Raw genomic sequence first — 25,612 nt, forward strand, 5'->3', positions numbered from 1 at the left:
AAAATAGATTTTGCTGCATTTTTCATCTGATACCGTCCCCTCATTTTCCTTTTTTTAACTTTATTTCATGTTCCAAATTCATCCAGCAGCTTTAGTGTTGTCACTACCTGAACAAGCAGTGATTTTTTTATGATACTCTCCTCCCACACATTCATCACTTTCTACATAAAAGTTTTTTTTTTTTTCTTTCCATCCTTGAAACCATACATTTTGCCAGTTCTCTGAATTGGCTGGGATAAATAATTAGACTGAATCTCCTTTAGTGTGTTCCTGTTTTGTGGGCGTATGTATGTTTATCAACTGTATAGAAGAAGAAAAGGCCTCTGCTGCTCGAAATTACTGTGCGTTCACAACGTGTATACACTGTGTAATGAAATAGATGAGTTGACACCAAATATTAATTATGATGGCCAAAGCAGTCTATTGTGTTTTACAGGAACCCCGCTGTAAGGTGAAATAAACTCATGTGCTGGTCCTTTCTCAACTGTTCAACTCAAGTTTTTTTTTTATTTCGTGTATGGTGCCCTTTTCATGGAAAATCCCAAAGAACTAAATAATGTAAACTTATACCCAAAGAATCTAGAGTTCACCAGTTGAACTATTTTAGGACTTATTATGACTTATACGGTATGTTATATTGTTAAGCATCCTTGGCAGTCCTGTTATAAGAGGAGAAAATGAGAAATGTATGTCACATACTGTGATATACAGTATATTATAGTATATATAGTATGTAAAGTGCGAGTTGGGAGAAAGTTGGTTGGCTTTCTGTGTGAGGGGGACTCTGCAAGAGATTGCACATGTAATTTCGTTCCAGCAGTGAAATTAGGAAATAGCTTACCACATCATTTAACTTTATTTAGCAAGACATAAGCCACTGATATACTGTATCATTAAAACATCAACAGTCAAGGTGTTGGCTGAACAACGTGGCCAAATAGCTGACATGATGAACTGCTCTGCACGTGGAGGTTCAAATGCCATCCTTGTAATAGTCTGCTCAACTTTGTTCCATCTCGGCTTAGGAGGAAGAGCAGATTGTCTTGTTCATGCTGAAGTTTCCTTGGGGGAGACACCAAACCCCAGGTTACCCTTTATTAATTGATGTGTCCAGAATTTCCCCATCAGGATAAATTAAGTTCAAATAAAACAGGATGTGAACTGTAAAATCTGTCCGGCCTTTGTAGTCAAATAAACAGTTAACCAAAAGATAAGATGTATGGCTTCCCAAACTAGTACGTCATTGAAAGAGTAAGAGAAAGCAAACTTTACAGATTATAGTTTGTCTTTCTAAAAACCTTGTCTCTGGTGAGCTGTCTCCCTATTGACAGGCAGCACCCACCGTGATTGGCTGTTGCTGTACTGACTTCCTGTCAGGTTGACCCTTGTGTGAACCGGCTGCTTTGCATTTCCATAATACCAAGATGACAGCTCATCAGCACACTAGGTTCACAGACTCCCTCTTTCCCTCTCTCACTGCTTCATGCAACCAGTCCTTATCCTACCTCCCTGCCACTCTCTGTCTCTATAAGACTCTCTCTGTAAAAGAGTCTGATGGCTGGTGTAGGTTTACTCTTTATTTGCTTGTTACTTTTCTTTACGTGTCTGGTTATGTTACAGATATATTTATGGTTTCATGGATTTTATGAGTAAAATCTGCTTTTGCTTTTATATTTTTCCATATGTGACATTTTTGCCATTCTTTGCCTTTTTTACATATTTTGTGTTGACTGAGACACATGTAGTGAAAACAGCCATCCAAGAATCCCAGGTGGTAACAAGAATGGTGCTGAAATAAATGTATCTTAATGAGAAGAATAATGAGGTTATACATATTGTCAGGTTTTCTCACGTCTACACATTAAAGATTAAAAACACTTTTCAACACCTTGTCTAATGAGATGTGTTACAGCATTTACTTTTTTTTTTTTTTGTCTTATTTATGAAGTATTACTATTTGCTCATAGTAATATCATACATAGTGATGCAGAGTATGCTGCTTTAAAAGTAAGTACAGTAGGTGGAGCAATCTTCTTAAACTAGTTCCTGAATGTCTTCACTTGCTCTCTTTCTCTTCCTTGACAAATCATTTTCCCCTGGTCTGTAACTTTCTCTTTTTCTCTCTTCCATTCCTCAATGCCATTATAGGCTAATAGGCTTTACTGTCTCCTGAGACCCCCGGCTGATTGACAGGTGGGAATTAGCCATGTGTAAACACTTCACGCATCTATTTGCATCCCATCATACCTGACATCACCAATCTCAAACAACCTCCCATCACCGCTGTTCCTTTACACCTGCCTTTTCTGCTGTTTACTGCATTTTCACTCCTGATTTTGTAGGAGAGAGTGAGACATGAAGAGAGAAACTATTGTTCTGCCGTGGGTCGTGTTCACTGTTTACGCCGCTTGCCACCTTTCCAGATGGAAAGGAAGTAACAGCTTCAGAGGAACTGATTTGATTAAATTAGAGTTATCCCCAGACCTCAGATAAAATCTAAAGACTTGTGTACATTTAAAATAAACAACTGCACACAGTTGAGTTACAAAGTGGAGACAGTAAGTAATTCTATATGGTTTTGAGTCCTCCAACCCACCACTGCCATATACTGTATGGTGTTTGTCTCTACTCTCTCTTTCGAGCCACACCAGCATTTTTTGAAAGAATGCCACCATGTCACTCATCCTTAAAGTCTGGATTCAGTCACAGTCAAAGTCATTAACGAGTAGGCGCCATTGGTTATTATCATTAGTGTAGTGGAGTAAGATTTCCATTGTAAGTGAAGTCAAACAAAAACAGTAAAAACTAAAATGGAAGGCAGAGTCAGTTTTTACCAATGTCACTTCATTTGTGGCGTAAATCAAAGGAAAACCCTCAGTCACCTTTGGAGGTAACACACAGTGTTGATGAGAGAAAGAGCACCAAGGGAAAGCTTGGTATCAAGCAGCAGTAACTCGTAATGCACAGGAAAGAGCAATCAACACATCATCAATCTAATCAATAGACCAGTATGTCAGCTAGATTATGAGACACAAGCTTTCAGTTTAAAAAATTCTGTAAAATTCTAAATTTAATTAATCTTTGTGCTGAAAATGGAAAGATTAGCTTATAATTTCATTGTCTGTTATCAGTGTTAATTTCAGCATTTCAGTAATAATAACAATACAATCAATAATAATACATTGTTATAATAATAATTTCACAAGAGCTCTTTGGACTGGGACAATAAGTGACATAGTGCAAGTCTGAACATACTGTAAATGTTTTTTGGTCATGACACTTTTTTTTTTGTTGTTGTTTTCTTCACATGAAACTTAAGAAATGTGTGTATTGAAATTCTCTGGAAAAGGCTCTGGCAGTTTGAGGACCAAATAAAGATATCCAATTGTTATCTGGACATACGCTCCCTGGAGCTGAATTTCCAACAAGTTAAATTACATAATGGTTTTGATGACTAGTAGTCGCACATCGCGACAACACATCTAATGCAATTTATTAACACTGAGCAGGGGTCTTTTGTTCTGTTTTTACTGTACATTTTCTACTGAAGAGCAGCACTCTATCCATCTATTTCTGTTTTATCCCTCACCAGGAGAGGCTATCATGCTGGTTTTATCCAGGCAGCAGTGCTATTGATCTGTAGTCATTTTACTCCCCAACTTCAAAGTTATTGATTAGCTCTCAGAAGGTTGTCCGCTCAACATAGGAAACTCTGGATCCTCGGGGCAAAAATACAGTAAGACAACATAAGAAAACAGCCACAAGGTTAGACTCAAGACACATTTAATATCAAATGCTTTCATTCCGGGTACAGAAGCATTAATAGGTCACTTTTCTTTCAACAAGGGAATACTACTCTGTTCTCTGAACGAGCATCAGTTATTTACAAAAGTAAGGCTATCTCACTTGTGTATGCTGTAAACATTACACACACACACACAACCTGAGAAAGTGAAGCTGATTGGAATCTGAAGGAAAGAAACAATGTGATGTGTTAGTCCTATGTGACCTTAGACCTCAGTTTGTAACAGTATTTGTCTTGTTTTTGCCTGGAGACCATACATTTGTGTATGTATGCATGCATCCATGCGTGCCATTAAAGGAGGCTGTAGCCATGATATGATATGATAAGTATACAGGAAGTCCAGAGTTTTATAGTCCTATTATCCTTACTCTGGTAATATGAACAAACCATTGCTCTCACCAGCTTTAGCATTAATGCCCAAATGAGCAATAATTAACTGAGATAATAAACCAGACACATGAGCAGCTCTGCAGAAACACTCACACGCACACTTCAAGTACTCCACATATGTGTGCAGTAATTAGTTAATGCATTCTTTACATACATATTTTTTAAAAGACATGCTTTCTTAACTTAATTAATTACACTGAAGTTAAATCCTCTTTTGTACCTTATTTTTTGCCAACCCTCATCTTCAATGCTTACCCATGCAAAAGGCAGTAAAATGTTATGGGAATTAATAAGGAATGTGCTGAGATAAATGTAAAGTGAAGCCTGAGCCATTCTATTAAGCCTCAGGATGTCTGTATTATATGCACAAATTAGTGCCTTTCCCTTAGCATGAATGAATTTGCACATTGAGTATTTCCCATAAACAAGTGAAAATTAAAATATCCACTTGAATGCGTTTTGTGGCTGTACAAGCAGTGGTGTCTTGTTTTGTCTTGTACTGCACCATGATAGAGCTGTTCCAGCGTTATCATGGAACGATACAGACTTATGTATAAATCAAGTCACAGCACACAAGCTGCGCTCACGTTCGTTCTCTGACACACAAGCGCGCTCGCGTCCCCTTGTCGGGAGACTGTTTCAGCTGCCAGAGTGCTGTGAGTTTGAGCATGTCCTAATGACTGACAAGCAAACAGCAGCTCATGCAAATCAGCCTACGGTACCAGAGTTGAACCCCTACATCTGTCTTGCTGAAATCACACTGGCATTCCTAACAGTACCAATATATTAGTGTGTGTACTTGTGTGCAACTCTGCTCAAGTTGGTATTATTGTTTTTGATAATTGGCTAAAATCTCAAAACTGTTAAACATACACTGTATGCAAGTGTTGTATTGCCCTCATAGGAACCATTCAAATCCGCATTACGTATACATGTTAAAAGATATTTTAATGGGACAAAAGAGAACTGTACACACTGTAGTGTGTCTGTGTGCATGTGTTTGCTTGGGCATGACACTCATTTGGTCTTTCTGGCAGCTTTGTGTGTGCCTTTAGTTAACACAATAACACAGAGTACAGAATATACACAAAGTGATTCCTAGAGAAGTCCTTTCCTCAACAGCTATACATTTATGGATACAATACTAAATTTCTAGATTTTTTTCTTATCGTGTATGCCCACATTAAGTGGCACTTCTCACTTTCTGCCTCTAAACATTGTCTTTGAGCTTAGCTTCTTAAGCTTCCAGTGATCTACTGCTCCAAATGAGGGGTTTCACATTTCCACCAGCACTGTGCATCTTAAATTGAGATGTTCAGTAAGACACAAAATATGTAATTACTTGGTTTCTACCTTAAGCACACAGTGTTTGTCCAGTAATGATTTATACATATACATTATAAAGCTCCAATTCTTTTTCTATGACCTATCAATGGTTAGATTGGAACTAAACCTCACTACTCTGTGATGATCTTGGAACTAAGCTACATTACTTCTCAATTAGTGGGAGGTAAACTACAGTACTCCATCGATGGGAGGTAAACTACAATTTTAGATGGAGCTGAAATATGCTACAGGCAAAGCTTTGAATGAAAACAGTTGCTGTGGCTGTTGCTTTTGTGCTGGGCAGGTGCAATGGATGTACCAAGTTGTATGTGTGTGAGTGTGCGTGTTCCTGTGCATCTGGGTGCATGCATGAGTACATGGGCATATATACTACGGTTTATTTAAATGCTTGCTCTTGTCAACTAGTGCATGTGTAAACACTTTCTCATGCATAGACTTTCACCCATTCTAACATAAAACACATGTTAGGCATCATCAAAGCTGTACTTACATGCAAGTGAATGAAGTAGCTCTCAGCTGTAAGAACTCTAAAGCCAAGGAAGCTGTGGCTTTAGCAGGATGATTGGAGCGAGCACATAGCCCTCTCATCTATCCTCTGCAATCTGAAGGTGCCATCTTATTCTCAACAGATGGCACACAACACCGAGACTGACTGAATACCAATTTAGCTCCCCCATCTGTTTTCTCCTGCGTACGTTCGATAAAAGACATTCAACAAAGTGTTAGAATGTTCCTTTATCTTCAAATTCTGACTTGCTAGTCCTAAGCATGTTAAGAGAGTGATTCAACATGCTCCCTGGTTGTTTTATTGTGCTATCTCTTCTGAACGTTGACCTAGGTGTGTAGTTGGGAACTCATTCTAAAAAAATGCTAACTGCATATTATTGTTTTGTATTCATCTATTAATAATTCAGGTCTTTTAAGTTAGCAAAGGTCTTTGGACTTTGCATCTATATTTTATAGTTATAGAGAAAGGGGGACACCAGGTTGTGGTAAGGTCAAGATTGTTGAAAATATAAGAGTAGAGTGGGGAGTGTGGGGGGTGGGAATGGTTTTCCAACGCTTAGAAATGTTATTATCACTCATTTAAAATCTTTCACCTTTCGTCCTCCCAACTCCATTATTAACCCTCCATTCATCTCACTCTCATTTTACAAATGAGCATTTCATTGCCAGCATTCACCACATCTCTTTTACCTGCATAGCAATGACTTAATGTGGTTTAATGGTGAGGGCTGTATCAAAGTAGGGCCTTGGGAATAATATGATGTATACTGGCCCATGGGGATGCTAACAGCAGGGTCAAGGGGCAAAGCAATGCTGCTACAGTGGCATTTATGCCACTAACACCCCTGCACATACATTACAGTAAATAGAGAAACGCATATACAGGCACATAAGGACACAAATAAAAATAAAACCACATATACTGTATGTGGATTTGCATATTTTTATATAGAGATTTACATAAAACACTGCACAATCTCGGTCATGCAAACAGTAACACAAACACAAGCACATAACTCCATCCATTTGAGGCGTGTGTCCCCATTGAGTGTTAATGAGGGATCATAAACCCTGAAAAGCCTCCATCTCCCAGAGTCCAGGGTCAGCAGGGCCACAGTCTTAAAGCGATGAATTAAACATCAGTCTATCTGTCTAGCAGGTATAAATATTTCTCTTCCATTCTGACTGGAGCAATGTGACACAAGGCCAAAGTCCTTCCACAGAGTCCCCGACACTGTTTGACACATAGGGGCAAGATGATGATTGTCAGTGTAATAGGATACAGGGTGAATCGCAGTTGTAGAGTAGGTTTCATATTAGGCCCGTGAAATGATGTCCTACTGCAGAGGAGGGATTGGAGGAGGAACGTATGTGTGTGTGTGTGTGTGTGTGTGTGGGTATGTGTGTGTTTGGGGGTTGCTGTTGGTACGAACTGAACTCATGACTGCTTCTCGGCATGACAGCATTGCATTAGTGTTTGCTGGGACAGAGATGTGGCATCGTACACAGAGAAGAGACATCATGCTGTAACTTTGTGAACTTTCAAACTCGTGGTTGGAGTTCATGGGAGCCTATTTTTATTAAACTCATCGGCAGCCATGTCAGTCTTCCACTTTCCTAAAGAATGTTCTTTTCTAGAGGCTCCCTCAGCATCTGCTGTACAATATGTCAGTGGAGTGTGGAATAAGCTATTCGATGCTGCATCACCAGAAAGGTGGAAAATCAAAAAGGGGAATAAAAAAAATAGAACTTGTTACAGTGATGCAATCATATAAGCTGCTCTACACCATTCTTATCCTGCATACATCCATTTTAACTTTATGTTTTGTACTATATGTAAATATATAGAACCATAGTCACTGTGTAGTGTGAAAAACAATGTCAATTCAAGCCCAAAGGATTTACTGGTCTAACAAGAATTTCTGATACATATTTTAATCAACAACTATGTTGGTATATGTTTTTACTTAAGGTCTGTTTTCTTATTCCAGCCCTGGCACAATGCTCCTCTAACTCTATTTCTCTGTAACCGAATACTTCCCATGTCTTCTAGTCTTGAGTTTGTACTCATCTGGGTTCTTCCTGAGGTCTGAGAATGAGAACAAAGGCCTTTGTTTGAAATCACGAGGTCGAATGGAGGTCAGGCCAACGGAGGATCAAAGAACGTGTTCCCAGGCACTGAGGAGGAACCGCTGCCTTTGATCTCCACCTTACTGTGGACAGGATGGTGAACTGCTGCTCGCTGCGTCGGATCTGTGTTTACTTTACTTTACTCAAGGGTACCTTTTGGGAAGCGATTTTTACATACTGTGCTAGGAAAAAAGAACAGGCATGACATGCAGGCACAAGCATGAATGACTAACTTTAAAGCTCTAAAAGATATGATTTGGAAAAATGGAAACTGTTATGTAAAAGTGACGTAACATACTAAAACCTAGATTTAGTAATTGTATTCTGTTTTTCTACATAGGAAAATCTATAGCCTAACTGTGGATGCACTAGATCACCAGACATTCATTACAAAAACAGAAATAGAGCAATACAACAAAAGTCGACAAGGAGTAGTGATACCCCGTCCCCTGGTACTACCTACCATTTTATAGTATAACTACAAAGCTGAAGTGGAGTTCTCATATGAAGCTTTGTCATTAAACTGCTGTGTTCACAAAGTAAACCTGTCCCTGGGTCTGGGCTCTAAAACAAGACTGCTACATCAATCTACAGGAGATAATAGTGGTTTTGAGAGTCATGCAACACTTCCTGCCTCTTCTCAAGGGCAGAAATGTCTTAGTACAATCACACTGTGGCGGCATACATCAACAGGCAGTGAGAGGTGTTGGGTCACCTCTGTATTCTAGATCTGGTTTGGGCATGTAGAGGTGAATGTACCCATGCCAGAACATCCAATACACCAATGATTTTTTTTTCCTTTCTCCTGACGCTTGCTGTCCCTTCACACTACTTGGGTGTGAAGCATTGCACCCTTACTTCATCTATACAGCAAATGGTGCTATACGGTAAGATGTTGGATGGTGTAGTGGATCGTCGCCATCCATGCGGGAGACTCAGGTTCAAATCCCAGGTGTGCCCTACCTCCAGTAGGAATCCTTAGGCAAGACCTCCTTTCACCTACCCTGGGTTAACCTTGTATCTTGTATCTCATTTGTAAGTCGCTTTAGCTAAATGACTAAATCTAAATATAAGCTGCAGAACCCAACTTTAAAAAACCATAAGAACATCGATCCTTAATCATTAGGGGCATAAACAAAATATCTTATTACACATGTGGTGCAAGGTTAAGTAAATGACCTACAATTGTTAAGTCGGTGGGGTGCTTTTAGTTTTAAATGTACACAGCAATATATTATCAGGCACTCAAGAACAGTACTTTAGAGAAACTATTTCAATAATCAAGTCATTCCTTGACAGATTTAACTGCTAACATTTCTTTAAACTGACCAATCGGTTGGGTCTCTTATCAAAGGAAAACAAACCAATTTGCTAAAGCCCCTCAAATGTGAACAATAGCTGTTTTCTTCAGTTATCTAGTAAACTCAACATCGTGAATCTTTGACTGTTGGTCAGATTAAATAAGTCATTGGAATATATTAAGATATATTTGTAAGACCAGGACTACAAGAGAGACAATTGAGAACCCATTTTACTATAGCTATAATATAATAATAATGTGTAGACCCTAATCATATGGAGTAAATGTGGGCCCTTTGGAGACCCAGTTGCCCACTCTGCCCAGTTGGTAATATGTTCCTGTTAATGTTTGTCAGTGTCTACACATGTCTGTCTTTACTCTTCTCTGATCTGTTAGGGGTTTTGGGGACAGTTAAGTGAATCCAAAGTTTACCTATGATTGGAAAACTCCATTGCCTCATTTAGTATACTGCCATTTATGTATACTGTTGTTGAGTGACTGCTGCTGTAGTTTATCCTCATTAGAATACTTTCTTGGTTTATATTTCAGAAACAGAAGAAATGTTTTCATACCTCAGGGAATCCTGGCTTGGTATTGAGCTTTTTTTCTCTACAAGCTTCAAAGGTTCTGATAAGTTGTCTCGTGATGAGTTTGTTGATGATGAGTTTGATTTCAAATGCCTTGTGTTACAGCCAGAAAAGTTCCAGTGGTTTGGCTCCCACATCTTTTTCTTCTGAGCAGCTCATTTCAGCAATCACTGCTTTGCTGCATGTTTTAAATGTTCAAGCCAATAGAACTCTTTCATCGCTTCAATAAAATGATCATGCAATTTTTTCATCAATTCTACTTTATCAATTAAAATTCTGAAACCTGACATCTCTTGATAATAAAAAGTAAATAAACAAAAATGGAGTTAGCATTGGGGTTTGGATGTTCTCCCCATGTCTGGGTGGGTTTTTTGCTTGGCACTCTGGCTTACCCCGACCGTCCAAAGACATGCAGCTGCAGTAGGTGTGTGAGTGTGAATGGTTGTCTGTCTCTGTATGTCAGCCCTGTGATAGACCGGAGACCTGTCATTAGGCAAGAACTCACTTCTTACCCAGTGACAGCTCAGATAGGCTGGATGTAGAGTTGGCCTTCAGCAGCAGTGCAGACACATTAAGAGAAGAAATTCGATTGCTATGGACAATGAATTCTTGCCCTTACTAGAGGTAGGAAAACAGGTAGCAAGGATATTTTGTAGTTAAGTTCTAAGACTGTAGTCCTTTCCCTGAAGGTTTTTTTTTTTTTTTTCATTTGTCCAATTTAAAAACACCTTGGCAAGCAGCTGTGATTGGCAACTACGTAAACCTTTTTCCAGCCTTTTACTTTGCAAGTTTATCTGTAGTTTTGTCCAACATCCCGCACTTTTCCAAGTCACTTTTCTGGCTAAGACAGATAAGCAGAATTGATAATGTATTTCATTTTGTATAGACCTCTAAAGTTTTCTTTTAAGACTTGAGCAACAGTAGCTGACAGTAGAATCTCTCTTGATGTGCTCAATTCTTCATCCCTTCCTGCTGCTATAACTTTATCCTTAATGTTATCTTCCACATCTAACACATTTTGAGCCAGCAAACCTACACTTTTCTATGTCTTTGTCTTCACAGATTTCAGCTCCACACTTGCTTCACAGTATAATGACTATACACAGTTTTATGTTTCATGGCTGCTCTGTTAAAGATGATAGTGATGACAGTGTGTTTTAAATCCATGTTTTCTACTGAAATCTTTTTTTTTTCTAATATGATTTACAAAGTTATTTCCCTATAACCAAAATCTTGCTATCATCTTATCAACACACCACTTAGTGGAGCACAAAAGAGGGCTGTAGACAGCAGCAGAGGACGCTGTACGTCTTTTTTCAGCACAGCCTGACCTGAAATCTTATAATAGCGTGATGCGTGTGTGACGGTGTGCATTGCTAAAAGCTCTCTCCATTTCCACCCTCCTTCTCTGCAGTCTGAAAGGGTTTCACACCAAATTCATTTAACATTTGTTTTACTTGCTGAAACTGTGACATCTGAGGAGGAGTTAGGCCAGACCACTAACCCCGTCTTGAACAAGAGGAAAGAGAGGTCTGCTAAATTACTTCTTGTCACGCAACGCTCTACTTCTTTTATTTATTTATAAATGTGTTTTTTATTTGTGATTACCTCTAGATTTTAGCTGGCTTGCTTTGCAATCCATGTCTTTTTAAACTTAAGAACTTAAACTAAGAAGTCATCAAGCCTATGTATATTTTTTGGTTTTCCAGACTCATAATAGGAAATTATGCAGAGCTTTATGATGTGGCAAGAAGTAATCTTTATATGTCAAAACGTGATTAAATGGCTTTACAAAAGCAAAGAAAAATAATTTACTATTTTTTACTCACCAGCCATCTAATGAATGCCACCCCACATGTCTGCTGGATGCAACAGAGTAATTAGAGCAAATAGTTTTATGTGTACACTGCAACTCATTATATTCCGGTCACGCTAAAATTGTTTCTAGAACAAAATAAAACCATTATTCACATTAAAAAATGTGTTAAAAGTATTTGTCTCTTCAGACTGGGCAGATTGTGTGCTGAATTTTGTCATTTGAAATTCACATTTTGCCAGCTTTTCATTTCCTTTAATTAACTATTCTCCTCTTCATTGTCCTCTCTTTCACTATCTTGCCTTCTTTTCTTATTTATACTGCTGTCATTTCCCATTTTTTCCCAATTCCCTGTCACCATCACTTCTCATATCTTGCATAACCACTCCTTTCATCCTCTACTCCCCATGTGATTCTCAAAAAGATGTTTACATGTCAGAGAACAACAACATCCAACACATTTGTGACCTGGTCACCTCAGTCTTCTTTGTAATAGGAGCCACTGAGCATGGCACAGTATAGATACACCAGGCTCTGGTCACTTTAAATACTATAAGTTGGCATTAAAAGATTAATATAAAGGACAAGGAAGATGGAGTTCACAGGCAGCAATTGGAAGAAACTAAAACTTTGATAATTCCTGCTGTTGCTTGCACATAATGTATCTGCAGTACTTTTTATAGGCACATACAGGTGCAAAAAAACATTATTCTATATGCCTCCTTGGATATTTTGACCACAGTATGAGAAGGGTGTAGGTGGAACCTTTATAAGTATACTGGGTTAGGACGAGTGGGTCCAAGTGTGTTATAAATGTATTATAAGCCCATCCATAAGTCATAAAGGTTTCCTTGTAACTTAAAAGCTGCAAGTCAACATTTAATCAAGGTCTGTAGTAATTTGGCTGACATTTTTGATTAGCAGTCTAATAAATGTTCACAAACTGTGACTATAAATTTAAGAAGAGATCTGAGGAGTGTCAGACGTAATAATATGATATGCATTAATAAGTAAGAGTAGTCAAATAAATTATTTTTATTTGAATGATTTCATGTTTTTTTATTGTTCAAATTGTACAGTAAAATAGTTTACCTTAAATTAAAAAATAAAACAGACGTAGCGCTGATCACTCTTTTAAGGCAATGTTTGTCACTCTCATTCTGATTGTTTCATTAATATTATAATTTTAAAACTAAATTAGAATAAGATCACTTTTCTTGATCTTTAGTAACAATTAACGTCACATTTAGTAAGATATTATAAGATGCTTCACAGCACAAAAAGTCTGGAAACAACATTTTCTGATATAATATTTGACTTAAATGTTTTCATCCATTAACCATCAAATAAAAATGTAAAATGAAATGAAATAAAGTCATTCAGAAGCCCACATCGATCGGACTAGACTGTGCATGTTTTTTAGTTTCCTACTCTTTCTGCCCTTCTTCACACATCTGCGTTGCTGACTGCATGTGAGACACTGAGTTGGAAGTGCAAATTATCCTCTCAGCATGCCCTTGCCCTTGTAGCCCTGTTTTCGTTCGTCTGTCCTCCTTCCTCACTAACTCTTTTCCCTTTCCTTCTCCTATCCTCCCTCTTCCTCCTTTTAATTTCCCACTTCACAGTGTGCTGGACAGGTTCTGTCTTTATCATAAGCACCATTTAATCTGCTTTGGAAAACACATTGTACACAATTGGAGGGCCCTAATTGATTTATACAATGTAATTACTCCATTCTTGCACGTCTCATAAACGACAAACCTGGTCCCAGAGCCACTAATTAGAAGGGAACACGATTTGCGGCTAATATAATTCATTATTTCCAAATTAGAGCCACATAAGTTGTCACAATAAAATGATCGGGCAAATGAACGTAGTTGTTTTCCGCTGTTGGGCCTCTTGGTTTGTTTTGAAAAAGAATGCAGAGAGCTGATCGCAGTGTTTGCTTCTGAAGCGGTGGTGATGCTGGGTCCCATGGGTGGTGCTCTGTGGTTATACTTATCAGGAAAAGAAATATATTCAATGTAATTGGAACATTATGGCTAAATGCATGTGAGTGAATAGTTTATTAAGGCTGGGTTCTGCACGTAAATGTGACAAATTTAAAAATACCCAAAACAGGAGCTGACTAAATTCTAAATTCAGAATATAAACTCAAAAGTATGTAAAGTGTGCTGCTTGGAAAACGTCACAGTTGCACAAAAACTAAGCAGAAAAAAACGAGAGGAAAAACTGAATGCTGATTGGATACCAAACCATCTGAGAATTCATGCATGGAAGTGTTTTGGATTAGACACCACAGATAGTAACTTTGGGGATTAAAGTAAGGCTGTTTACTGACTTTGAAAAAAAAAAAAAGAAACAGTTTTTCAATAACAGCACCAAAACAGTGTACCAGAAGTTATCTGTCACTCAAGTAAGACACTGTAAGTGGACAGAATAATGGCCATTCAATAACATCATTCAGTATACACCATGTGAGAGACAGTCATAACAACAGTTTGATAACTGGAACACTGCAGATTTGAAAACCTATATTAAGAAAGAACACCAAGGCGCAGGAAACTGAAATACTTGAGGTGTCCTTGAACATAACACACAACCTGCACCTGTTACAGTGACATGTTCTGCAACAGCAGGTTGTGGTTGAGCACGGATGTAGCAGCATGAATCTAATTTTGTTGCAAAAGAGCGAACATGCTCAGTCAAGCCTCTCTGGATAAAGAGTTAGATAATTGTGCATATTCAAAGATGCACGTCTGTGTTTCTGTAGGCGTGTGCAAATACCGTATGTACAGTGCATATTAATAGCTATGATCATACACTTACAAGGTGTATGTGCGGTATGTGTGCATGAACTAGATAAATCTAATTCATTCTATACCTGATGTTTAGGCCATTAGAACAAACAGCCATGGGGGTGTGGCTGTCAACACTCATTAATGCTGCTGTCACCTTCACCACTCCAATAATTACTGCCACTGTAAACTCACTAGTGTCGCTACTCTCCACACACACACCCACACACACACACACACACACAGTGTACAGTGCAGCCTCTTGGGCCTGTCAATTAGTGCGAGTCAAAACAGATTTACTTGCACGTGAATGTCCTTTTTTAATGTCCTGGTGAGAGACGGCCCATTTCACAGACGCAGGAGGTCATCAGCAGTCTTGATGTGCTTTCATTTTCTTGTCATCTTTTATTAACGTGCAAATTGGTCTGTATGCCGTACAGTGTTTGCTTATACTGTCCAAATACACAGTATGAGTTAAATAAAATGTATTTGGAAACATCCCGTGAAGGTACAGTATGTTAAAACATTATTGTCATATACAGTAAAAATAGTCTGGTTGATTCATTCATTGTGTGTCTTTTTCATAATCCTATATTTTCCGTTTTAAATCATCGTACTTTCAGTCTCTCTAAGCACTTACAGAATTTAAATAGGAGGAACCATGGATGAGAATCAGTCAACAGTAACGTTTTTTTTTTTTCCTCATTTTAATTTCTTCTGTTTAACATGTGCTTAAACAGACAGAGAGTGAGCTGAATGTATAACCTTTCCACATGACTCCTTTTAGCTATTTCTCTGACCTCAACATTCTTGCTTCCCTCACTAAGTCCTTTTTACGCTTCCTAGACATTATGGTGGTTATGCCCTATACTTTACTGAGTTATGATGTTATATTATAGGATATCTGTTTTTTGTAACAAATTATATGCATGTTTCTTCCTGTTTACATAAACTAAGAGACAGCATTTGACTTTGGCAAAGCCGTGTGGTCTTGGTTTCCCTGTTATTGTTTTGCAATGCTTACACTGAGCACATTTGGTTTTTGTAATTTCACATTTCTAATATGCATGTTCTCAATTGTTATGGAGTAATTGGTTGGCTGTAATGTGCTGAATGCTGTGTGCTCTAACTACAGCGCACCATGAATACAGATGCCGCATGCCCAGTGTAAAGAGATATGAAGAGGTTGCCATATATAAACTGTCAATAACTGTCTCTTAAAACTGCAAAAGTGATTATGCTTTTGTGGGAACTGTTAACATTATGTCACACTGGGAACAGAAGAAGGCATTGGATTTACTAATGGACAGTGTATAACACCACAAATCCAAGTTCATCTTGCTGGAAGACTAGAGAAATATCAGTGATGTTGTTTATATTTCAATAAACACATAAGACTATAGTCAGACAGCCTGGATTATGGCGTGTACTGTATATTCTCTATAAAATGTGTCTGTGCAGTTGTATGGAAACATAATTATTGGGAGGCATTATATGTGACTCAAGTCTTTGTTGTCAAAGGTTAATAAGGGTTGAACTCATTGTTTCTTTATGAAACGTTATATTCTGTATTGTAATTATGATAATACACTAATTTGATGTCTGATCATCAGCATTAAAAGCATTATTGGCTAATAGGATGTAATTACAGCGTCACACTAAAATCCTGCGGAGGCCCGCTACATGACCACAAATAAGTCTTGAGTTTATGAACCTTTATTTTTGCCTTTATAATTTTTTTTTTTCTTCTGGTTCTCTGTGGTCTTGTGGTAATGCGGTCTTTCTACATTCAAAAGTTACATACTGTGGCTTTTTATCCGAGAAAATATTCCATGACACTGGGGGCAAGTAGGAGGGAGACAAAGTGAATGAGAGAGAGAGAAAGAGAGTTCTCAGGGTAAAACAGGCCAGCCAGGCTGCAAGAGGAGAACCAAGAAGAGGTCGATTCAGGGTCGGTGAAGGCCCGGCGGCCATGGATCCATCTCTAGGAGGACAGACACCGATAAGGCCCAGGTAGCTAATACAGTGCTGCGGTTTAAGAGGGCACCAAGATAACACCCTGCTGATAGGACCAACCAACTCAGCTGGACTGCAGATAAGAGGCAAGGACTTGTTGCCCTTAACAGGAACAAGACTTCTAATTTTTACAGCATTTGTGCTGGCGTTCTCTGCTTCCCTTTTTTTTTTTTTTTTCCTCCCCTCGCTTTAATGTGTTTAGCTTGAAGGGTTTCCCGCTTCCTAATAGCGAAATAAGGAGAAACACCGAGGGCTTTAGAAATGAAAACATTCATTTATTTTGGCATCAGTGCACTGGAAGAATTGGCATTGGCGTAGTCCCGTAAAAACCCACATCAGTCGGAGCCAGACTTGTGCTGCTCTAATACTGTGTATTATTTATGACACAGCTGTGTGTGATGTACACTGCTGCACAGAGGCGTGATGTACCTGAAGTGTGCTCTTTTACCTTTCCCTTTTATCGTGCATTAGCTGGGACACAGTCGTCAAAACCTCCATATGGAGCCCCAAGGACAAAAGACATTAGGTAGGAAATGTTTCATTTTGGAAGAAACATGCTCATTCTCTGATCTTTTCCATTTAGCATTCATCTCACTCAGCACGCTCCTCCTACAAGCTCTGCTCCCGTCGTTTGAAGTTAACCCCGGCTGCTGTCTGCCTTGTTAGCTTAATAGTTTGGATATGCAATTTAGCAGTGATTTATCACTGGCTACTGAAACAGCCTCCCTCTACACCGGCTTTTGTTGTTGTTGTATTTTTATTTTTTTTCTTTACATGACAAATTGCAGAAAGCGTTGCTTGTTTAACTCCTTTAACAGCGACTAGGTTTGGAGGAGTCACTAGTGGTTCTTTTACACTTTAGGCTGTATTGCTTTGTGAGACAGTTCTCTGAAAATGAAGTATTCTCTGCTCTGTTTTATTTGGTCACCCAAAGTTAACTCGCTAAGTTGACTATATCATCGTTCATGCTGTGATAGGATATTATTACTAAACTGACTCCTATGTTAATCCGGACTCCCATTGATGTTTGAGACGTCTATCCAACAGGGATGTAAAATTTAAAAAAAGTAGTTATTCAGCTTTCACATTTGCTTTCTACATTTGCTGCTTAATTTACTTTTCCATCAAGGTTGGTCTACTTTACTTTTCTTTCTCTTTCTTAGTTTCATTTTCAGGAACATAAGATCTCACCATCCACTCATCCAGCTGCTATTTGTTCAACCATACATCGGTTTGTGCACAAACACACACAACATGCAACACTCCATCTGTCCGTCTGTCTAGGGGATGTCAGTAGTTTGTTCATCAATTTTAGTGAGTGTGAAAGATACAGACAAGTTTAGGTGAACATTCATACTGTTCGTCCTCTGATGGAGCTGCACTCACGGACTTCCATTGATAGGAATTTGTGCAATATACTAACATATTACATACATGTGCACTACAAAGCATGATGGCAACTCTGAACAGTAGCCACAGCGAGAAAACGAGTTACTTTGTTTGTTGTCTTTGACTAATTTATGTGAAAATGCTTCACAACATTACCATCGCTGTCACTGAAACAGACGTTACATACCTTCAGTGTATGAAACAAGCAGCTCCTTTACTCGTCTGGTAAACACACAGTCAGTCTACTGGCATTTCTAGAGGTGAATGCAGGAAGGATGAACTGGCCTTTACCAATTTCTCACTGTGTTTCTCTCCATGGCTCCACTCCCGCTGTTTCTGCGCTGGGAACAATTGGGGATTGGGGAGGAACTGATATCAATATGGCTACAAAACCACCGCGGATGTGTCCCATATGCTCCATTATTGATGACAGCGTGCTCCACCTTCCAACTGTGTATTACAGCAAGGTGCCTGGGAACAAATTCAAACACAAAGAACTTTTAGGACTTCACATGTAGCGAGGAACAAGAGATTTGTGTGTGTGTGTGTGTGTGTGTGTGTATATATGTGTTTGTTCACAAAGTAGAGAGGATGCATTTATTTGACAGCCTCAAGGGACAATTTCAGATGTTTAGAGATGATGGCTTTGGCAGATGTTGTCTGCAACTGTCTCATTTCATGCCCTCTTGGTTTTTTATCTGGATGTTTGCTTTGACATCTTCAAATCAAATCAAAGAAAGTAACAAAGGAAAAAGTAACATTTTGCACAACACTGACTTCTATGATGAGTGCCAAAAAGGCAATGAAGAGATCTAATTTATCCTAATTTATGATGTCTGCCTCTTTTTACTCATGTTTTACTTGATGTCTTTAGGTAAAACAGCAGTTACCTGCTGAAATGGACTAAATAGTTAGTTATAGTTATTTTTACATTTTAAACTACAGAAAACACACAATTACAGTTACAGTACTATACTACAATATTATTATATTACTACTATAACTACTATATGCAGTAGTATCACAATATAATATTTAGCCTTTTGTGGTAAAGCTTTTGGCTCATAGAGACTGTTCTGACCCAGTCTCCTGAAAGTTACACTCTTCCTCAGATGCATATTTGCGATTTCAGTTTAGTTGTAAGGAAACTTGATTTTTAGGCGACTGAGTTGGGATAAACAATATTTGGGATTTGATTATTGATATTCACGCGTGTCACTGCAACAACACGCAGTCAACTGGGAGCCATTTCAGATTCCATTGCCTGCAATCAGACGCCTCCTCGAATCAATGAGACTCCGTCAGCTCCTTGCCACCATGAATGTTGTCAATTTCCCAGTTTGTCTCAAACACTCAGTTCCTCCATTTTCCTCTTGTACTTTTTCTCCCATCGCTCATTCTGAACACTATTTATCCAATACTAATGCCAGCTCTCTCACACTCGTCTTCGTTCTCTCCTGAGTCACCTTCACTCCTCCTTCTCGCCCTCCTCCTCCCACTCTGCTGTGTTTTATGGCTAAAAGCTGTTATTCCGCTCGGCTGCAGCCCGACTCCTCTCTGTAATATTTCATTCATCAGAACAATTAAAGCGGAACATTGGTTTCCAGGGTGATAATTAGGGTTTGATGAGTGAACCTGAACACCAGCAGGACAAGACAGCTTGATTACTCTCATTTACTGGTCTCTGTGCTATTCCAGGGTTATTATCCATTGTCTTGTCAAGCAAATAGAGGAAGAAAACAGCCATGAAATGGAGAGAGGTGAGACCTAGAGAGACAGCAGTGTGGAGCTAGAGAGAGTCATGGGAGAGTTTGTTAGAGATGAGTGGCTTGTAATAGTAGCTGGTCTTTTGGATAGCAATACATCACATTAACTCCATCTCCTGCTGCTTTTCAGTAAAACACCCGTGGCATCGCTAACCCTGTGCCCTGCACCAGTGAACTCTCTCCAGCTTTTTCACCACACTTCAAATCCCATTCCCAGCTTTAACTCTGAACATGATTCTACGTTTTTATTTTGACTTTTACATTTTGAAGCACTTTCTGTAAAGCTCACACAAGAGTTTTATACCTATGGCCACTGAGCAAAAGACACATGGGATGTTTCACACCAAATACTTGTGTAGGGTTTCCTGTAGCATAACATGAAAGCACCCCATCGTGAAGATGGCATGATGGTTACTGCTGAGTAATTTCACTCAAAAGAGATTTAAGGAATTTACTTCAATGTCATGCTGGCACTATTTATTATACTTAAACATTATGTTTACTGTCATAGACACATACAAGCCATATAGATTATTTTCTTTAAACAGAGGGTTTAATAAATGTGTGATATGTGATAAAAAAAACAACCTACATACAAGATTCCTCAATAATCTGACTTTGAAATAGTTTTAATGTTGTGGTGGACTGAGGTCTGCGTGGGCGGACTGATGGGTCTACAGCTACTGCATGTTTTGACACCTGTCAACTATGGCCAGCATTACATTTTTCGCATGCATCCTGTCCATCACAACATTACAGAAACCAGGCGGTACTGTATTAATGTCTTGGCTCATTGGAGTTCAATTAAAACCACCTCATTGATGAAAATAAATTAAAAATAAATGTATAGCACGAGGCTATAAACCCTCCCAGGTCCCACAGACTAAAGCTCAGCTCGCCTGCTGAGATTAAATGTGAAATTGACAAATTTTAAATTAATTTGGGCAGAAACCTGTCCATGCAGGTGAATGTGTGTATGGGCAGCACACAATGACAACCTCCAGAAAGAAAAACAGTCACATTGAGGGAAACAAGTTTTTATTACATTTTTATCAGTGTTCTGACTCCAATTCTCAGTCACAGTTGTTTTCTTACCATGATTCTAAAAATCCATTAAATCTGAAAAAAGAAATGCATCTAACATCATCAGGTAACACTAGGAAATCTATAACTCTGATTATGAGAGACATGACATTACTAACTTTCCTTGACTTTATTGAAGTTTTTAAACAGTGTCTTCCTATTCAACTATATGTGTATATATTGTGGCTTCTCATTAAGGTTTGTTTTTCCCAAAGGCATGAAGATGCTAGCCCACGGATCTCAACTTTACCTAAGCTGACATGATGTGACCTTCTGCTACTCCATCATTAGCATCATCAACACTATCTTTAACCACAAACTGATGTTTATAACAAATTGAAATCCAGAGGGCTGCCGATTCTCTCACACTTTAATCCAATAAAAACTAGTATTTAGGACACGGGCCCAATGTGAGTTGTTCACAGCTGAACATAGAGATTACCAGGCCATCCCTGCATGACGGTGTGTTTCTGCACCACTTCAGATCAACCACATTTATCTCGACTGTAAAGCTGTTAAGGGCACTCTCAGTATTTTGGGACATGGTGATGCACCAGGGTGTGAACATTTATGGCTTTAAGTGTGTAAGAATTGTCTATCCCTAGTTAATTCTCTCTATATGTTCCCTCAGAAGTAGCAATCCATTAATCCTGTTCAAGGTTGGGACCTTGGAGGATCAACTAGTGTACGGATTGTTTTATCTTGACCTCTTGAATAACAAGCAGCATGAGATTGTCAATATGTGTGTGTTTGTGCATTCACACGTGGACACTTGTTTATGTAAATCAAGGTATGCATCATAACACTGTGTTAATGGAAGATGTACAGTGAATGTACAGTGGCAAAAAAAGCATTTACCAGTTTCCTCTCTTAATTATCATCACAATGATTTGATTTTCACAGAACACATTCAATAAACACCCGCAGTGCTGGTGGAAAGTAGTTTTCTGTAGCTTCAGGTCAGACCTGCACATTTTTCAGGAAGAATTTGGACCACTCTTCCTCACAGACCAGCTTCAGCTCAGATATATCCTTACAATGTCTGGTGTGAACGGCCATTCGAGGTCATTTCACAGCAACTCTGTTAGGGTAAAGTCTGGACTGGGCCACTCCAAAGGATGGATTTTCTTTATATACATTTTCATTTCATTCAAATTATTCTGTAGTAAATTCACTTTTATGTTTAGAGTCACTGTCCTGCTGAATCACCGAGCTTGTAATGAGCTACATTTCCCTATCACTGACCTTATTCTTATCATACACCGATTTCTCTATTGATTAAGTCCATAAATATGCAGTTTTGTGCTGAGAACCTCACAGAACGTCGTCTCATCCTTGCTTCTGAAAGACTCCTCTGGAAAAGTCTTTTTATACCCAATCATGAGACCAAACTGTTGCTCATTAACCTAATTAGTTGTGAGATTTTTCACCAGGTGGCTTTCTAATTAGCATTGCATTGTTGCTTCTGTGCCTAAATCTTATGCAACATATTACCGACCAACAATCAGAATTTATTATTTATGTTTTTTACTGTAAATGACTATTTTGAGGACTCTGTGCTGGGAGTAATTCAAATTAAGAGATGTTTGTATTAGCATGACAGGTGAGTAGCTGTCAGTCTTTCTCCTGAATGTAAATGTGGTTGACCTTCTCAAGAAGTAGTTTCTCTCGGCACGCAGCAAAGGAATAATGGCCGTGTGATGTTTGAAGCTAGAACTGACCTCTCTGTGAGCACACAAAACATCTTTTCCCACCAAATTGTAAATTGCTTCCGGTCCTTCTTCCCTGTTTTTTAGGGCAGCTGAGTGACATTTCACGGGGGCCTTAGCGCTTACATCTCAATAGTAATCACTTCAAACTTGTGATGCTCCATTTGCTTAACGATTAAGCACAGAGAGGAGGCTGAAAGAATTTTGCTGCTAATTCGATGTTTTAATGAGCCTGGTAATTAGAGTTAAATGTTAATGAACACTAGGTACTGCAATTCAATGACCAGGCAGGGGTTTCCAGCTAAAGCCAGTGGTTTCTGTCTAGCTATGTGACAATAAACAGCAAAGTGGAGCATGATGTGTAACACAGTGAATCATGTTGTAATGTGCAGTAACTGTACCAGAAATAACTGGAGAACCATCAAAAGCCTACAGTGGGTAAGGACACATTTTCTGTAAATAGAGATTTTTACAGGACAATAGTTAATGGAAGAAGACCACATTAGACATTCAACAAATTTTTATTTAATTGCAGGTTGTGAAATTGTCTAAATAGCTTTACCCAGATTAACTTTAGATTAAAAAGAAATACATTGTTTTATGTTAAATTGTACTAAAAGTCAGTTTGTGAAGGGACAGAAAAGAAATATAAGAGAAAATGAAATACTAGGAGTAAAAAAAGCTGATGTGGTTTGAGGATGCTGCCTCTTTGTGTGTGTGTGAGTAAGAAAGAGAAGGAGAGAGGAAGTGGTGTTCCCCCTGCAGCAGTCTGTCGGCTCGCCGTTCACGGTGGCTGAGCAGAGTGGAAGGCACAGCCGGCCCGTAGGGAGCACTTGGCACGCCATCAGCTCTGCACCGGGCACACTCGCCGCCCAGCCAGCACAGCCCAAACACACAAGCATCGGCGATCAAAACAACGCCAAACAAACACACACCAAAGACACTGACAACATGTGGAAGGGGCGCGGGTCGGGTGGAGGAGGGGCAGAGGCACAGCAGAGAAGTGATGTGCTGTGCCTGCTGCTGGCGCCTTGTCCTGCTCTGCCATATTTAGAGGCAGAAGTGAAAGCACAGCTTAACCATACTGCTGAAGTTTTACTTATATCAAAATTGCATAAACCACTGATTATTAATTCAAGTAGCGGTGCTAAAAATGGTGCAGTATTTAAACTGACTTCCCTTAGTACATGCAACACATATATTCAATTTAATTCAATTTTTGGCGGCAGTGGAGAGGAAAAACTTCCTTTAAGAATAAAAGAAGAAACCTTTAGCAGAACTAGGCTTAGGGTGGGTGGCCATCTGCCTCAACTGGTTGGTGTGAGTGGAAAGAGGAAAAAACAGCAGAATGGTTACCTAAGATGCACCAATAACTCGTCCCACCCCCTCTTCCACAGTGCACGGTGCAGGACAGGTTCAGGACCACGTCATTTAAGTAATGAGAAACAAAGGGAAGGCTTTTTCTGTATTTGTTCATTTTTTATTTTCAAGACAGCGCTAAGAAAAGGTGCCAGTCGACTTTTAAACTTATTAAACTACATTTATTCTTATTTATTCTTTTTTCTTTTGAGGGCTTGCAGCAGCACAACCTCCAGCTCTTGGAGCCCTAAGCAACCGCCTACATGGCCGATGCCAGGAGCCCACTCTGAATGAAATCATTCGTTATGGGTATAATTGTCAGGGGGCATCCATATTCCTAAACATTAAATCATTTTAACCTCTTAGTGTTGTTATATTAAGTGCTGATAGGTCTCTTTCTCTCTTCTGGCCACCTCATGAAGGAGAACAACTGTGTCCCTCTTTCCCTTCTCGTTTTACTCAGTGCCAGTTGTGTGTGCGCTAGTAAAGCAAAATAAAAAAGACATAAATGGCAGCACCATCTGGAGTCTGACCTGTTGAAGAGTGAACAGAGAGGTGGAGGGGGTTGATTTCCAGTTGATTTCAATCAGCTCCTTTACAGCACAGGAGCCACTCTATCAGCAACGCCCCAGGCAACAGTTTTTACGATGCCTACTGTAAATGTGCCAACACAAATGCCAGTGGGAACTAAGTCCCAGGTTTCCGGTTCCCTCTGGACAGTAGCTACTCATGCTGGACAAAACAGGGCTATTTATTGCCCATAGGTTTCTTTGGGTTCGAAAACTGAAATGGCGGTTATTGGGAAGCTCACTTCACAGCCTAGAGGGTGAGACTGAAAAACCTCAGTATGGGATGGAGATGATTAGAGTGAAAGCGGACGTGTTAGTTCACAGCAATAAGCAGTTTGGGTTTAAATTAGAAAGTTGAATAGACGGTTTTGTGACATCCAAGTAATGAAAGTGCCTTTATTTCTTTATTTATATATTTAGTCTACTGAATGCTACACTCCCAACACAAGTCTTAGTGTAAACATCTGAGTTTTTATCAGCTCATGAACATTATGTTTTGATGGCAGAGCGAGTTGTCTTACAGGATTTCTTTGGTTTTATTATCTTAGTGCAAAACTTATGCCCTGTAGGTAGAAAGAGTTGTTATAAGATGCAAGAATTTATCCTATCGTGCTGTGAAATGATCTCTTGTGACCACACTATAAAGGTTGGGGTCAAATCTGAAGTGCTGATTCCTCATTTCTAGTACTACATTTATTTGTTGTGTTGCCGACGACAGTAACTAAGTTTACAGCTAATCTTAGCAAAAACACTCAATAAGTCAGAGTCAATAAGCAGAAATTATAAATACATTTTAATGTCCATGCCTCTAGTTCACAGGAAATAAATACATACAGAGACAAACTAACATTCACACCTTTAATTTGAATCTTAAAGAAAACCCACGCAGGCACAGGGAGTGCATCCAAACTCCACAAATGAAGGGACCTCGCTGGCTGTGAGGCAACAGTGCTAACCATCACTCTACCATGTTGCCCATTTGATCTGGTATATGTATATGGTACTAATTAGATACATAAATGTCCTTGTAGGTTTTATTGT

Source organism: Anabas testudineus, chromosome 21, assembly GCF_900324465.2.
Source record: "Anabas testudineus chromosome 21, fAnaTes1.2, whole genome shotgun sequence".
In the NCBI taxonomy this organism is placed as follows: Eukaryota; Metazoa; Chordata; class Actinopteri; order Anabantiformes; family Anabantidae; genus Anabas; species Anabas testudineus.